This window comes from Botryllus schlosseri, chromosome 1 (genome assembly GCF_051294905.1).
Source record: "Botryllus schlosseri isolate E-star chromosome 1, Bs_hap1, whole genome shotgun sequence".
NCBI lineage: Eukaryota > Metazoa > Chordata > Ascidiacea > Stolidobranchia > Styelidae > Botryllus > Botryllus schlosseri.
Window position 1 is genome coordinate 28,099,761 of NC_137236.1, and position 16,436 is coordinate 28,116,196.

At 40.1% G+C, this 16,436-nt stretch overlaps 2 protein-coding genes across 2 annotated transcripts in view; both read right to left on the reverse strand.

The window, feature by feature from the left end:
- Positions 1-16,436, reverse strand: part of LOC145435040 (beta-1,4-galactosyltransferase 2-like) — a 389,801-nt gene that overhangs the window by 195,091 nt on the left and 178,274 nt on the right. The gene's annotated exons all lie outside the window — the stretch shown is intronic.
- The window catches only part of LOC145434992 (uncharacterized), a 350,877-nt gene that overhangs the window by 17,235 nt on the left and 317,206 nt on the right, over positions 1-16,436 (reverse strand). The window lies entirely within an intron of this gene.

Genomic DNA, 16,436 nt, shown 5'->3' on the forward strand with positions numbered 1-16,436 from the left:
CAAACTAACAACGTATTTTCTGATTATGCTAGCGGACCGCTGCCATATAAACATTGATTCACGTACATGTACTTCGTACAGTCGTACACCTAGTTCACAAGATAAATTTCGCGCGTCGTGCGCATATCGCAAATCCTATTCACACATTGACGACTCGCGATTATACGCAATCTCCCTGATGTAGCCTTGTGACGACCAACGAGGCTTATGTTCACACAGTCGCGGACATTCAACCATGGTTGCTAGTGACACAACCTTCATTCCAACTTCAGGTGTCGCTTTTCCATCATGTTGCAATATCAATAACATCATATATAATTAAATATCAAGCAGACGTAGTTTTTAGAGAAGTAATTCTAGTTATTTTGAGTACTCGAGTAGGTTTGCTTACTTCCTCGAGTGATTGTGTTTTCATACTACTCACCAAACAAAAACATCACGACTTGGTTTTTGCCAAGGTGCCAAGGATATCTATAAATATCCCTGGGTTTTGAAAATAGCACCCACATATTCAATGGCCATTTTGCGGTAGTCCCTAAGCGTCACCCTGCAATTTCAAAAGTAACTATTTCCAACTGACCCCGAGCGAACAACCAAATCTACTTTTAGAACTTTTTAAAAGTAGGCTACTCTATACAGATTTATATTTTCGCTACTTCTACTTTAACCTGAGTAAATAATTGTAGCAATACTTCCACTACTTCAGTAGCCTCCCCTAGGTGTCCGCGAAGCATTTCCAGGGGGTCCGCGAAGCCTCTAAATTTGCAAATTGAATAATGTCCTAATTTTTTTTTTTTAGCAGAATCACGAGGCAGTTTGTGGCTCATTACGGCTAAAAATTAATGATTCGCATCAACAGAAAGGTCGTCTTCGAATAAATATTCTATTGTGAAAACTCATTTTAATAGCCAATAGCCAACTGATACAAACATATTGATTTTTGGAGAGGTTTTGTTGGGGATAGTGGAAAAAATAGAAGTTGGAGTAGGAAGATCGGGAAGGGTGACAGCTGACTTCGAAATGTTTTTAAAAATCCATTATCACCTTAGATAGGGGAGATGTGGTACCGATGGATCAAAAATTGCAAAATGATCTCTGGCCTCGAATCTTCAGCCGAGAATAGTAGATCTTTTGCTGTCTCAACACTTCGATACAAGCTCTACCTATCGCGGACATTTGCATGAATATCCGCCTTATAAAAAAATATTTATGAATGTTTAACATTTGTTGCTTAAACGTGTCATCGGTCCCCACCCGGTGGGTCCAAAGGCACACGACCATGGGACCTATCAGACACACGCTCAAAAACTCAAATTTGTTAACTTGTTTTGTTGTGTACTATAAGCCAGTGCTCTTCAATCTTTTTCGTCGTGGTATACCCTTTTAAGGTTTACTTGAAACTGGTACACCCCTGACCGGATAACTCATTGATTCCGTATAGTAAGCCTAGACCAGGGGTGTTCAACCTCCTTGTTATTCACGGCCGTGCTTCGATACCTTACATAGCATACTACCGCATTCCGGCGTAGAGTCGTAATGGCCCATCTGGACGTCATATAATCAGGACTCTAACTGTCTCACCCCAAACCCGTCGATTGGGGGGGGGGGCTAACTCGAAGGGGTCCCGAAATTATTTCTTGAATAAACATAAATTATCGAGTATATTTTTTTTTTAAATTTCAACTTCATTCAATTTTTTTTCTCCCTACGCTCGATTTAATGTCAAATTTCTTGATTATTGGGTAGTCTTCCCCAAGACAAAATATGCAAGATTAATAGCAATAGGCATTTCGGTGTCGGCCATTACCGTGCCACGACGCTCCAAGACATGTGAAGTTTTAGGCCACAAAATGCGATCCTAGAAGTGTGCCAGAATGATCGGCAGCGAGAAAACATTGGTCAAAAAGGACCGCCCTTGTGCTGGCTGAAAACCCCGAGGGGACCAAGAGGGCCACCCGAATTAGTTTGATTTACGCGCCCTACATTTTCCAAAACATTTCCTTTAGATTGTAAATCTTAAAGTAAATCTGATTACCTGGGCAGAGAGAGAGAAAAACAAAATTTATAACAATATGTTTGCAATTTCTGATATTATTGACGGATTCAATTACGAATTATAAAAAATTTTACGCCTCGCGCGATCTTACGCTATAAACTAGCCCACTAACGTGTATAACAAATTTCGCAGACAAAGTAGCGATTAAAACGTAGACAGTGATGAGGGGTCTACTGTTTGGTTTATGACGCTATGGGGATCCAAAACCAACGTTTTTTTAGGGGGGGCTGACGAAGTGCTGTTTCGACCCTTCATATACTCATGTTAAATTGGCTACTGGCAACTTCATACCGCGTAGAGCGCTTGTGGTGATCTGCGCCGTCACTGATTTCTTGAGGTATACCTTGCGTATAGAAGTTTTTAATTGTAACAGTAGTCGCGCGGGCGCTAAAAACTTTGACATGTGGAAAATTTATTTCGTCTATAATATGGGTAGTTTCATATATTACTGTCAACTATTTATCCATTCTTGGCACACGTGAATGATTAAGCGATGCAGCTGATAGAGGAGGTGTAGGCATACACGCATACGAATCCGTCTTGGTATTACTTTATGGGGAGCATCATTTTCCTTTACGGTTTGTATTTGTTCGGTGGGACTCAGATTACATTATATATAAAATACGAAAAATCCTGGTCCCCTGAATCGCGCAAGCGTGAATAAAATTTTCAAGTTTAAAATCTCTCAAAGATTTGAGAACCTTGTCGTTCATTCAAATTTCATATTAACAGACGCCAAAACACGCTCTAACTTAATTAATATGTTTTGCATAAACATTGTTTAACGGCTGCATGCGACCGTATGTCTGCAGGTGCTGGCCTGTTGAAATAAGGATGAACAATGCTGCAGCGTATTTGAAATGCTAAATACTTTTCAGGGCTCGAGGATGCAGACCACCAGCTGGCACAGTGGTTCTCAAACTAGATCCCTCCGAGACACCCTGGCTACGCCCCTGTTATGATATACACTGCGCTATTTATAAGGAGCTCACAGAAAGTACAAATTCAATATTTCTGAACCGTCGCAGTGGTTTCCTTAAGCATCATTATAGACGGATATTGCAAGCGGAACACATGTCATCTCCATCCTTTTCTACTCCAAAAGGAATCAAAAAGTACATACCAACATTCAAATGATGTGCACAAACATATGCTTATGGTACACCAAAAGGAATATAGCTTACAAGCTCGTACAGCTGATATGAGCATATTTTACGATAATGCACGCCCGATCAACATATTGATGTTCTGAAGCATACAATTGCCTGTTTATTGTGATAGCTATATAGTCATCGGTCCATTTTAATTAGGATCTGGTACACCCCTGTACACCCCATGTGAGTGGTACACCCTTTTAAAATTTTGGTACACCCAGGGGTGTACGAAAACCCCGGTTGAAGAGCACTGCTATAAGCTAAGCTACAGCAAGCCAATGAATAATGTTTCGTCGTGACCTTCAAGAATGAAATAGATTATATCAACTCAAATGTTGGCCTAAAATCATGTTTTGATTTACGCCTACATTTACAAAATTAATGCCACATACATATTACCCGCAAATCGACATTTTGACTTTCAAATACCTCGTGATAGCGATAAAACACCACAAATAACTATGATTTACAGCCTATAGGCGAGTTTCTGAAGTGATTATAGTTGGTCCATCTATTTTGCTTGATTTGGCTGAGGTACCATAGGTCCCCCACCCCATAAATATTGTAATTGACTTGAAAATAGTCCACTCAAGGATGGTATTGATTCAGAAAATATGTGTCATTATATACCCTGATATAAGCCCTATACTTCACATCAAAAATTATGGCGGGTTTGTTAGTCTGAAAGGTGATATAGAAAAATGCAAATGTCAATCCAAATTTACTTTACACCCACTAAAACGTAAATCATTCGTCACAGACCTCATAACTTACGCAGGTCCGATTTTTCTACATGTGAGGAAAGATTCTGTCAGCATGTAATTGTAGACAAATTCCCGGAGTGTAATCATGGAATTATCATGGTGAATTTTTCAAGTATTTTAGCTCCCAGTGATTCATCGGTACCACATCTCCCCTATACATAGCCGCTATTCCATAATAACTTCAAGATGAGATGCTATAGAAAAGACTAGGCTGTACGGTATATGTTCGTTAAAAAATCTGTTTCCCTATTCTGGTGCTATTGCCACATATGTTGCGACCATACCACAAAGGTATCACTGAAAACGTTCCCCGTTATAATTACAACCGCCAACGCCTATCTTTGTGGAATTTTGGAATTTCAATACGTGACTACGTATTATAGAAATGCAGCTGCAGAATGAGCTTTGAAATAAAATAAATCCCCCCAATTTCTACATAAATATTATGATGTTATTATCAAGAAAATTCATTTTGTTTGTGTGTATAACAGCCTGTACAGTTATATTTGCATAAGAAATATGATGGTTGCACGATAATAGGGCCAAATTTGAAAAAAAACGTGGGGGTCCGCGGGGATTCGTGTGGACCCTCACGTGGAACCAAAAAGGTTGAAAACCGCTGCATTAGATGATGGTTATACATGTATATTGTTACAGGTTGAAGTTTTTATGTCTCGTGAAAATTTGGGGCTCCGCGAAGGCTTACTGATCGGCGTAACTGTTCCGTTACTAACGTTTAACAACCACTGCAATACATCAATTGAACTTGCTTATGAATCCTCTCAACTTCGAAGCAACGCCTCATTGAAGTACATCAAAAAACTACGTTTCACTTGATTACAGCAAGTATGCATAACTTGTTGAAGTAAATACAAACAAAACTACTTGAGCAAGTGAAACAAGTAAATGAAACCTGATTGAGTAATACGGAAAAGTAAAAGTATTTTGTCACCGATGACCACTATAAGCTTTTAGGGGTCGATGAAGATATTTGTTTTAGCTTGATAACTGAGAACGTCTTCAAATGGCTGGTTTAAGCATTATCTGAGTTTCCGATCACTACCGTAGTCAGGGTTGCATTTAAAACAAATTGTTGTTTAAAACACTTTGTTAAAAACACGTTTTAAACAGTGTTTTAAACAAAGGTATTTTTTTAATTGTGTTTTTAAGTTGCATAATTATGCCATATTTTTGTAAATAATTTGCAAAAAACATGTTGTATGAGCCTACGCACGACGATTACTACCAGATATAGCCGACGTATACGATATGGGATCTTTAGAACCCTCGAAATAGTCGGTTCAACAACTATAGTATGCTACGTAGATATAGATCATTGGTACGGAAAGAATGTACTGATGATGATGACCGCCGACCGTAAAAATGCTGCATAACGATGTAGTCCTGGTTAAGGGTATTTTTGGTCCGTACATGACAGGGGTTCGAAGCCTATTTCGTCAAAGGAGCTATACACTTACATTATATTTTAATTGTGAATATCAATCCACTATGACGTTACAATTGAATATGTGTGACGTCATGGCTTAGAAAAAACATGTTTTTAACAAGGGCCAATTGATATTTGTTTTAAACACAACCCTGTGTAAGAGTAGTATACTGTATAGTAGATATCGCCGAATGGAGGTGCGGATTACGAAGTAAGGCTATTGATAGCTAAATAGGAGATGCCTTGTCTGCCATGGACCTCCGACCTTGTGGTTCTATACCAATACCGAGAAAACCATTACCGAGAACGGACATTACCGAGAACGCTATTACCGAGAATGGACATTACAGAGAATGGACACCACAGAGAATGGACATTACCGAGAATTGACACCACAGAGAATGGACAGAACCGAGAATTGACACCACAGAGAATGGACATTACCGAGAATTGACACCACAGAGAATGGACATTACCGAGAATTGACACCACAGAGAATGGACATTACCGAGAATTGACACCTCAGAGAATGGACAGAACCGAGAATTGACACCACAGAGAATTGACATTACCGAGAATTGACACCACCGAGAATGGACATTACCGAGAATGGACACCACAGAGAATGGACATTACCGAGAATTGACACAACAGAGAATGAACATTACCGAGAATGGACACCACCAGGAATGGACATTACCGAGAATATGGACATTACCGAGAATGGACAGTACCGAGAATTACCAATGTCGAGAATCTATCTTACTGAGACGGACGTTGTCGGGAAAATTATACCTGCGAATTGACACCGAATGTGGCAACGCCGTGATGCACATACACGCGATCTGTACCTACATATGCATGACATGCCTGAATGACTGCATGCATAAATTGTACACGTGAACTTATAGTCCTAAAGCATGTGATCATCAATCAATGGGGTTGGTTTTAAAGCGGTTTTACAATATCAGCTGATTGTCTACAACGTTTCCGATTCGTGTACCAACCGTGACATACGAATTAGCCTACTCCGCTTCACTGATACGGAAATCTGTAGCATCCAGTTGTCATGCATATCTCAAAAGAGTATAATATGGTTGAAATCGAGAAGTCATCAACTCTCACAGAGCTCGCAAAGTAACAAATATGTTGGCAAATCACGGTCTACATTTTTCATTTGCGGCATACTCATTTTCAGTAGACGGTTAGTCATTCTATAGATTGGTCAACATATATGTTTAGGCTGACGCGATAATTCATATGTTTAGGCTGACGCGATAATTCGGGAATAGAGTGTATCAAGTAGACAAGAATTAATATTGGTAGCAGATAATTACTATGGAGAAAGTGCGTATATAATCAGTAGTGACTGTCACGAAAATCTAGCTGTGATTGGTTTTAAAGCAGCTGATAGTCTCGAACACTCCACATTGGTGTGGTGATGATACCAACTACGGCATAACATTGAATAATTTCGCTTAACTGGCGCACAAATCTGTAACAACCTGCTGTGATTCTAATCTTAAAAGAGCATAATATGATTAAGAGCCACTAAAGAAACTATGGTTCGATAAGGAATTACGTCGCTTCACTGGCATGGATACCTCTAATAACCCATCAACCTGCTGTGATTCGTATCTCAATTCGTTTTATCTGCTTGAAAGCGAAAAGGCAAACTATGACATAATAGTTTTCTTCAAAGGAACGGATATCTGTGTTACTAGCGGAACTCATCGAGCTGCTGTGATTGGTATGAAGCAAGAAGTCATCAATTCTTTCAAATCTCGAAAAGGGGATAAACAAGTATCTAGGCGGATCATGGCCTACATTTTCGGTTGATGCAGCTTAGTCATTTTCAGTAAACGGTTGGCTTTAGGCTACTAGTAATGTCCTCTCAATAATGTTTACTTTGCTCGACTTAGAAAGCCTTATAAGGCTATTCTGCACCTTCCCCTTCCAGCAGCATATTGTTATTATTAATTGTTAATTGTTGAGAAGGAAACAATGCGACGTTTATCGCCTTATCGGTGGCAGAAAGTAGTACGAGACATTTTACAGTAAACGGGTTAGATTACCACATTTCTGTCCTGTCTCATATGCACAATGCCTATAATGCACGCATGTTATGCATATGCACATTGCACAAACACAAATCGTATGTGCATCACTCTCTAATTTTTCACGAGGCTGCGCGCACTCCCCAACTCACTGCGCGGTCCCTTGGACAACAGCGCGTAACAACTATAAATAACATTGATCCCAACGTCGTGATATTAGGTATTTTCTGGTTTAGATTTCACGACATTCTTCATATTCGGAAATATATATTCTCGGTAATGGCCATTCTCGGTGGTGTCCATTCTCTGTAATGTACATTCTCTGTAATGTCAATATTCTCGGTAATGTCCATTCCCGGTATTGTCAATATTCTCGGTAATGTCCATTCTCTGTGGCGTCAATTCTCGGTAATGTCCATTCTCTGTGGTGTCCATTCTCGGTAATGTCCATTCTCTGTGGTGTCAATTCTCGGTAATGTCCATTCTCTGTGGTGTCAATTCTCGGTAATGTCCATTCTCTGTGGTGTCCATTCTCGGTAATGTCCATTCTCTGTGGTGTCAATTCTCGGTAATGTCCATTCTCTGTGGTGTCCGTTCTCGGTAATGTCCATTCTCTGTGGTGTCAATTCTCGGTAGCGTCCATTCTCTGTGGTGTCCATTCTCGGTAATGTCCATTCTCTGTGGTGTCCATTCTCGGCAATGTCCATTCTCTGTGGTGTCAATTCTCGGTAGCGTCCATTCTCTGTGGTGTCCATTCTCGGTAATGTCTATTCTCGGTGGTGTCGGTTCTATACCAATACCGAGAAAACCATTACCGAGAACGGACATTACCGAGAACGCTATTACCGAGAATGGACATTACAGAGAATGGACACCACAGAGAATGGACATTACCGAGAATTGACACCACAGAGAATGGACAGAACCGAGAATTGACACCACAGAGAATGGACATTACCGAGAATTGACACCACAGAGAATGGACATTACCGAGAATTGACACCACAGAGAATGGACATTACCGAGAATTGACACCTCAGAGAATGGACAGAACCGAGAATTGACACCACAGAGAATTGACATTACCGAGAATTGACACCACCGAGAATGGACATTACCGAGAATGGACACCACAGAGAATGGACATTACCGAGAATTGACACAACAGAGAATGAACATTACCGAGAATGGACACCACCAGGAATGGACATTACCGAGAATATGGACATTACCGAGAATGGACAGTACCGAGAATTACCAATGTCGAGAATCTATCTTACTGAGACGGACGTTGTAAAACCGCTTTAAAACCAACCCCATTGATTGATGATCACATGCTTTAGGACTATAAGTTCACGTGTACAATTTATGCATGCAGTCATTCAGGCATGTCATGCATATGTAGGTACAGATCGCGTGTATGTGCATCACGGCGTTGCCACATTCGGTGTCAATTCGCAGGTATAATTTTCCCGACAACGTCCGTCTCAGTAAGATAGATTCTCGACATTGGTAATTCTCGGTACTGTCCATTCTCGGTAATGTCCATATTCTCGGTAATGTCCATTCCTGGTGGTGTCCATTCTCGGTAATGTTCATTCTCTGTTGTGTCAATTCTCGGTAATGTCCATTCTCTGTGGTGTCCATTCTCGGTAATGTCCATTCTCGGTGGTGTCAATTCTCGGTAATGTCGGTATTGTCCGGACACCCGACCTTGTACACGAGTTCAGTAAGTCGTCATTTCACCCCTGGTTGGGAACCAGTGTATTGGACAGTAGGCTCATCCTATGGATACAATACCCTTTTTAAGTTTACATGGTGGACAAAACCGAATTCATATGCATATCAATTTGTTGTTGTGCATAGGCAAAATGTTATATAATCGTCCCAGAGTATACTGATGAATAACATGCTTGCCTCATAGGTAGTGGCAGCAATGAGCCAATCGTTATCAAATTTGCCGTAACGATACGAATAACAATGAGCCATGGATGCGAGCAGCTTGCCAGCGCTGTCGAGTCGCAGGTGCAGTAGTGTGGTTTCGTCACTCATGAGTGATTTGATGTCATTTCTCTCATTCTCATGGACATTACAGTCACATTGTGCGCTACTCGGCTACTGAATGATATCCGGAATCATTCATGTCTAGTTGAAATTTCTAATTTGAGAGTGAGGAGTTGATTTTCAAATGCTAAGTCACTAGGAGTTACAATTACTGCCATTGCTATACTAGCAGCGTAAATCGATGTACATTGTACAATGTACCAGCTCCAGCACTACTTACAAAACCGTAAATATTGCAATATGTAGTTGAATATGTTCGATCGACAGATAGAGCCAGGAACACCTATTTATAATGTTTATGTAGTAGGACTATGTTGCTTTCAAGTTCAAGTTCAAATTTATGCATAAAATCTCATCATTTCAAAACATGTTTAAAGACTGCGATACAATTAAAGATAGGGAGAAAGGTGCCGAAACGACTTGGAGTAGTCTTTGATATCAGACACACACCTGGGCTAGACGATGTAAATAGGAGGCATGCACACAGAATGAAAGTAAAAGAAGATAATATAAAATGATAAGCGACAAAATCAGGGGGCGTGTGAGGAAAGGCGATATCGAGATGTCAGGTCGTGGTCCGGTAAATGTTGACGGCTGCGTAGTATTCATTCAGAAGAAATTGTTTGTATTTCGACTTGAATGTGGACATGCCAGGCGACTGTCGGATAGCCGGCGAGATAACAATCACCGCTTCAGGTCCGGCATACTTGATAGACCGATGATCTTTCGCGTCGACCATATGATACTTTGCTTGTTTCTTTGTTTTAAGGTATTCATGGTGTTTGTCGACTACTATGGTCATTTACACCAGGCCGATATTCTTCTTATTTTCTGTAACTGTCGACTTATAGCACGGCCCACCTCTAGGCTTTTTGTAAGACACCGCTGACGCGGATGAGGTGGCGAGGAGGAGCCGAGGTAAACCTCCAACACTTAGGTATCGGAATTCGGAAGTCGACCTCGGTCGTACTCGACCCGCACCCATTGGTGTTGCAGCCGTGGATTATACCACTGCGCTATTTCGCCACCATATGATACTTGACCAACGACGACGCGCGTGTGTTGTAGGAGAGATGTGGTACCGATGGATCAAAAATTGCAAAATGATCTCTGGCCCTCAAATCTTCAGACGAGAATAGCACTCGGCACTTTGATACAAGCTTTACCTATTATGGACATTTACATGGATATCCCCCTTTTCAAAAAATATTATTGAACGTTTAAAATTTGTTGCTCGAACGTATATCATCGGTCCCACCGATGAAGAATGGTACTTCGCCACATTCAAGAATAAAATAGTTTATATCAACTCAAATGTTGGGATAAATCACGTTTTGATCTCCGCCGAAACTTACGAAATGCCTCATACATATTACCCGCAAATCGACATTTTGACTTTCAAATACCTCGTAATAATGATAAAACATCATAGGTAATTGTGATTTACATCCTCTATATCTGTAGGCGTGTTTCTGTTGTTGGGATTAGTTGGTCCAACTTTGTCGTTTGATTTGGCTATGGTACAATATAGGCCCCCACCCCATAAATATTGTAATTGAATTGAAAATAGTCCAGTCAAGGATGATATTGATTCAAAAAATATGTGCCATTATAAACCCTGATACAAACCCTATACTGCACATCAAAAATTATTGCGGGTTTGTTAGTCTGGAAGGGGATATAGAAAAATGTAAATGTCGATCCAAATTTGTTTTACACCCCCTAAAACGTAAATCATCTGTCACAGGCCCTATAACTCATGCAGGTCGAATTTTTTTGCATGTGAGGAAAGATTCTGTCAGTATGCCATTGTAGACGAAGTCTCGTACTATAATCATGGGATTATCACAGAGAATCTTTCAAGTATTTTCGGTCCTGGTGTCTCATCGCGCGTGTGTTGTACTTATGTACTTTTGATACAGAGGTACAGAAGTCATTGAAATTGTCGAGGCAGTGACCACAATGGTATAGATACATAAACTTGGTGATTTCTAGTTTCCGCGTATGTTTTATATTTAGGACACCGAATTTTTCGAGCAGTGATTTGTTGGACAGACACACATCCTAGTCATTTTGGGGCCTTGGCTATGATACGGAGGATATGATGTTGTAGTTTTTGCAGTGACTTCAGTGCGCTTACACTGGCAGCTCCCCTCCCCCAACAGATGATGTCATAATGTAACTTTGATTGGAATAATGATCTAAAGAGTATCAGAAGTATACCCAGACGAGCATGTACTGTCTAAGGTTGAACAGCAGGCCACATAGTTCCGTGATAATATTTTCTTTTCTTGCTATTGAATGTGACTCTTCCATGACATGTTCGAGTCTAGTAAGACCCCAAGGCATTTCGCATTTTCCGAGTCGGAAATAGGTTGACCTGCGGTTAGGTTATTTTTATTTTATTTTATGGTTAATAACTGGGATTTCGCGGAGTTGACTAAAATAATGTTGTGGGCTGTCTACTCATGCACTTTGTGTATTTAATCACTGGTCACAGCACCCGACTTAGCCGTAGACGACAAGTAAGAGATATTAGAAGACATAACAAACGGAGTGATTTCCATGTCGTGCAAGTTGTATATAAATGATCGATCAAAGTCCTCGACTTACTAGCTATTCTAGTAGTAGCTTGGATATCATACGACAAAGACTAATTGATTTGACGGTATTTGAGTGTGTGCCTGTGCCGCCTCCTTCGTATTTTAGAAGATCTATATATTAATATCTCACACAATGAAAAAAATCTTTTTGCCACTGTTGACTTTGTCCATCGAGTGTGATAACGCTTTTGTGAATTCTCACAACAACCACGTTTAATGATTTATAAATTCCAATTGACCGATCAATTTCCAGCCACAATTCCTCGCAACCTTTGACATTCACATTGTAGAGCGTACAACTGTCTTATGGAATTTATTCTTCAATGTAAATTCCAACACGTCCGTACGATTTCGGCACCGGGGTACACTCAAAGTTGTAGCCCGATATATGAACGTTCCGAGTTGATTCATTCGAAAAGTTTATTTCTGATACTGCCACAACAGTAAGTAAGTTCAGTTTAGTAAAAAGTTCATTTAGTCGATCACGACAGGATGGCATCCCTTTGATATTCGTACCAAGGAAACTTATTTGCTTGTCTTTCAGGGCTCGTAGAAGTGATGCTGTTTTTGATATAGATTGAATTTCATTTAATAATAAGCGGAAAGCAGTTGTTATTCATGATTCCGAGTTGACCCAGATCCCATGTCGGCGAGTTATGAGCTTAGTGTGCGGTAGCGTTTTTGTTTTCGGATTCACGCACGTTGAGTTAATCCAATTACGACGTCCTATTCCGCTGGGAACCAAACACTTACAGCAACATCAGCAGCATGAATTGAAGCATTATCGTCAACCTTTATTAGTTACCAATATCAGGTGACGTCAGACCAGATTACTCTTAATAATTGTCCGAAGATTGGCGAGATTTATTGCAGTCGATGATAACCCCCGATACGGCAATTTCAGTATAAAATTAATAAGTCGTTGATTCCATATTTCCTGATGCTATTTCCATCCTGTCTTTTCATTATATCGCAGACTTGTGGTGTTTTGAAACGATGAAATTTTATGAATAAACTGAACTGAACGTCATGAATAACGTAGCCAATAACATCTGGCAGCCGGCACATGGTGGTGTTACGGCTGGCTAGTGCTCGATTAGACGATTACTGATCGATAGATGCCGTGTGGCTACTATAGTTTGTTATCGTAGGTCCCGAATAGCTCTTTATTCGAGCTATTCTGCCACACAACGCTATAGCAAGGGCAAGTTTGATCAGATCCGCAAATGTGCACAGCGTTAGTGAAAGTTACAAGTAGCTTATTCATTATTTCATTAAAATTGAGATCTGATATCGTGGTGAACTAGCCGTCTAACTGACACAGACAGATGACTCTGTAATTCGCATCTCGGCATTTGGATAATGGTAACATAATTCGTAGGATGGAGCCAGCATCATAGTTTGTTGAAGAAATTTTTGCAGCCAGTGAAAATTGTCTTTCTTTACGGATCTCAAATATGGTATCCCTGCGTAAAGTCTATTTGCTGACATACAGCAGCATCAGGCTACACGCTGCATAATGGTATGATCCGAACGTGATTACCCAACGACATAGTCAAAATGCATAAAGTCAATGGACCCGCTTGCAGGTGATATCATCACAATCTCAGATAATCCAGCTATAGCCAACACAGCTGCTTTTAAGGTTAGTCGTATATTTAACTCTTTTTTATGACTTTCATGTTCCAGTTTTGTGTTATTTTATATTTAAACTACGATTGGCCTGCTTTTCAGACGGACGATATTGATTTTTCGTGCGTCAGCTGATTATTAATATCGACTGAAAATCAGTCTCGCTTCAACTGTTTTCCTTTTGCTCGTAATACTTCATAATCGCGTAAGTCTGACAGGAAGTGTCACTAAATGAAAGCGTATAGTACTTTGATTAAAAATTTATAGAGTTATAGACCTCTCTATACATGATCTGATATTGTGAATTGTGATGTATGATAGATATACAGATTTGTATCTGGAAACCGTGCTGTATTGAACCAACCTGGACATAACTCTGTTGTACTATTTTCTTAGATCGATTTTGTTTACTTTAACTATTAGCCTACTCACATGCTCCAACTCTGTCGATGCTTAATGCTTTCTAATAGAAATTGGTATTCAAGTATAGATACTCATCACTGCCAGCTGCCACGGGGAAAATTGCATAAAGTTACTACTCATAGTCGTTTCGATACCCTCCTATCTTTTCATTACATCGCAATCTTGTGGTGCATTGATTAGATTAAAAATAATAATAAAATGATATCGATGATAATAACAACTATGCGATGTAAACTCTGTATGATCGTAACGGATTATTTCGAAAATAGCAGCTATTTTCATGGCCATTAGTTAATCTGTAGTTTTGGCATTCTCTGAAAATCAGTGCTAATACTTGGTATCAATTAGAAATTACCGGTTTTATATTTGTTGTTGTTGTTGTTGTTGCTGTTGTAGTTCTACTTCTAGTTGAGTACTAGCAATAACTACTTTGGCCACCTCGGGGTGTGTTGTAGCGAAATAAGATCTTCTGTGGTGACGAAGCGTATTTTCATGCTGAAATAATTTGAAACTTTTGGCGCGATAAATAATGAAAGGCTTATGTATCAGTCAATCAGACCTTGTTATTTAAAACTGCTGGTAAATCTTGACAATTACACGTTCGTATGAAACCGTGTATGCATATTGAGCCAACCTGGACCATGTTCAGATGTGGTTAGTAATGAAATCCGTTAAGATTAGTGAATTAGCCTGCTCAGTAGGAGTTGTTCATTTTGACTATAGTAGCCCACTCGCGTGCTCAAGTAGAATATTCCCCCGCCACTTACAACAGATTTCACCAAATTCACCTATGTTTCGTGTTGTTGATGAAGCTTTCGTGTAGAAAATAGTATTTCGGTAGATTAGCATCACTGTCACGAGGGTAATTGCATAACAACCATGCGATGTAGACTCTGTGTGATGGCATCGAAATGTTTGAAAACAGCAGCAATTTCCGTGGTCATTAGTCCAGAGCTGGTCAAAGTAGTCACTCCCGCTACTCAAGTAGAAGTATAAGCAACGCCGTAATTTTTTACTGAAATATTCCAAGTCTAGTTTTGCCTAGAAAACTGAAAACTGTCTAGCTCTAGCAGATGCACAAAAAGCCTAAAATAATAACCACTTTAAGAAGCAGTGCAGGTAAACAGATTCTACTTGAAGCACATCGAATGTAGAAGCACTTCGTTACTGCCTACCTATGCGTTGGTCATTCTGCGCTGATCGTGAAGATGCATATATAATATACCTTCAGACTACTTACTTACACGTGTCTACTTGACCGCATGTGGCTCTGTTCTATCGAATAGTGATCTTGTCGTTTGTTCTTGTAGTTGTTGTGGTATTCATGGTTCTTGTCGACTACTATAGTGCACTATGCCAATTTCCATCATTTTTATTCAGTAGCTGCGGACTTGTAGCACGGCAAACTTCAAGACTTTTGTAACACACCGCCTACATGGATGGAACGGTGACGAGGAGTCTATATCAGGGGTCACCTTGCACGCGGCGCGCGACCTGATTTGAAATTTCGGAAGAATGCTTAGTAAAGCATTTTAAAATTCTGAAATTGGAGATTGGAGATTGGAGATTGGAGATTGTTTCCAAGCAAACAACTAACGTCAATATCGATTCTTTAGTCCAGGGGGGGGCAGCCTTCTGCAGTAGAAGATAAATTATATGCCCCCGTCGATACTTCCTTATATTACAGTGGTTCCCAACCTGGGGGCGCGCCACCCTTGGGGGCGTGAAAGCTCTGAAGGGGGTGCAAAAAAGCGGTCAACTGAAAAAAAAATTCGCGCATTGCGCGATTTACCTCCAATTCATGCGTGTTTCTCTATATATACACCGAATTTCATATTTTTCAATTCTCTCATCAACAGTTAACCTTCCATGCCATGAACAATCTGTTGGGGTTGCTAGCATCCCGGTTGGACTTTGTGATATGACAATAAGGGGCGTGAAATTTTACACGATCATTAAGGGGGGCGTGTCTAAAAAAGGTTGGGAACCACTTAATTAGGATGTGTTGGCTGCCGTCAATATGCGAATTGAATTTACGAATTGACTTCCTAATTAATGAGAGGTTTGAAGTATTCTTGAAATCTCCTTCGCTCTATGCGTGGTCCAATGCGAGTTGATTCTCGATTTTAATATAGTATTATATTGGCCTTTGTAATCTAAGTCCCAAAGTACAGATGCGCACAGCAGAGGAAAATGAAGTGCCCCATCAAGAATTACCAATTTGCAATCGTTTTCT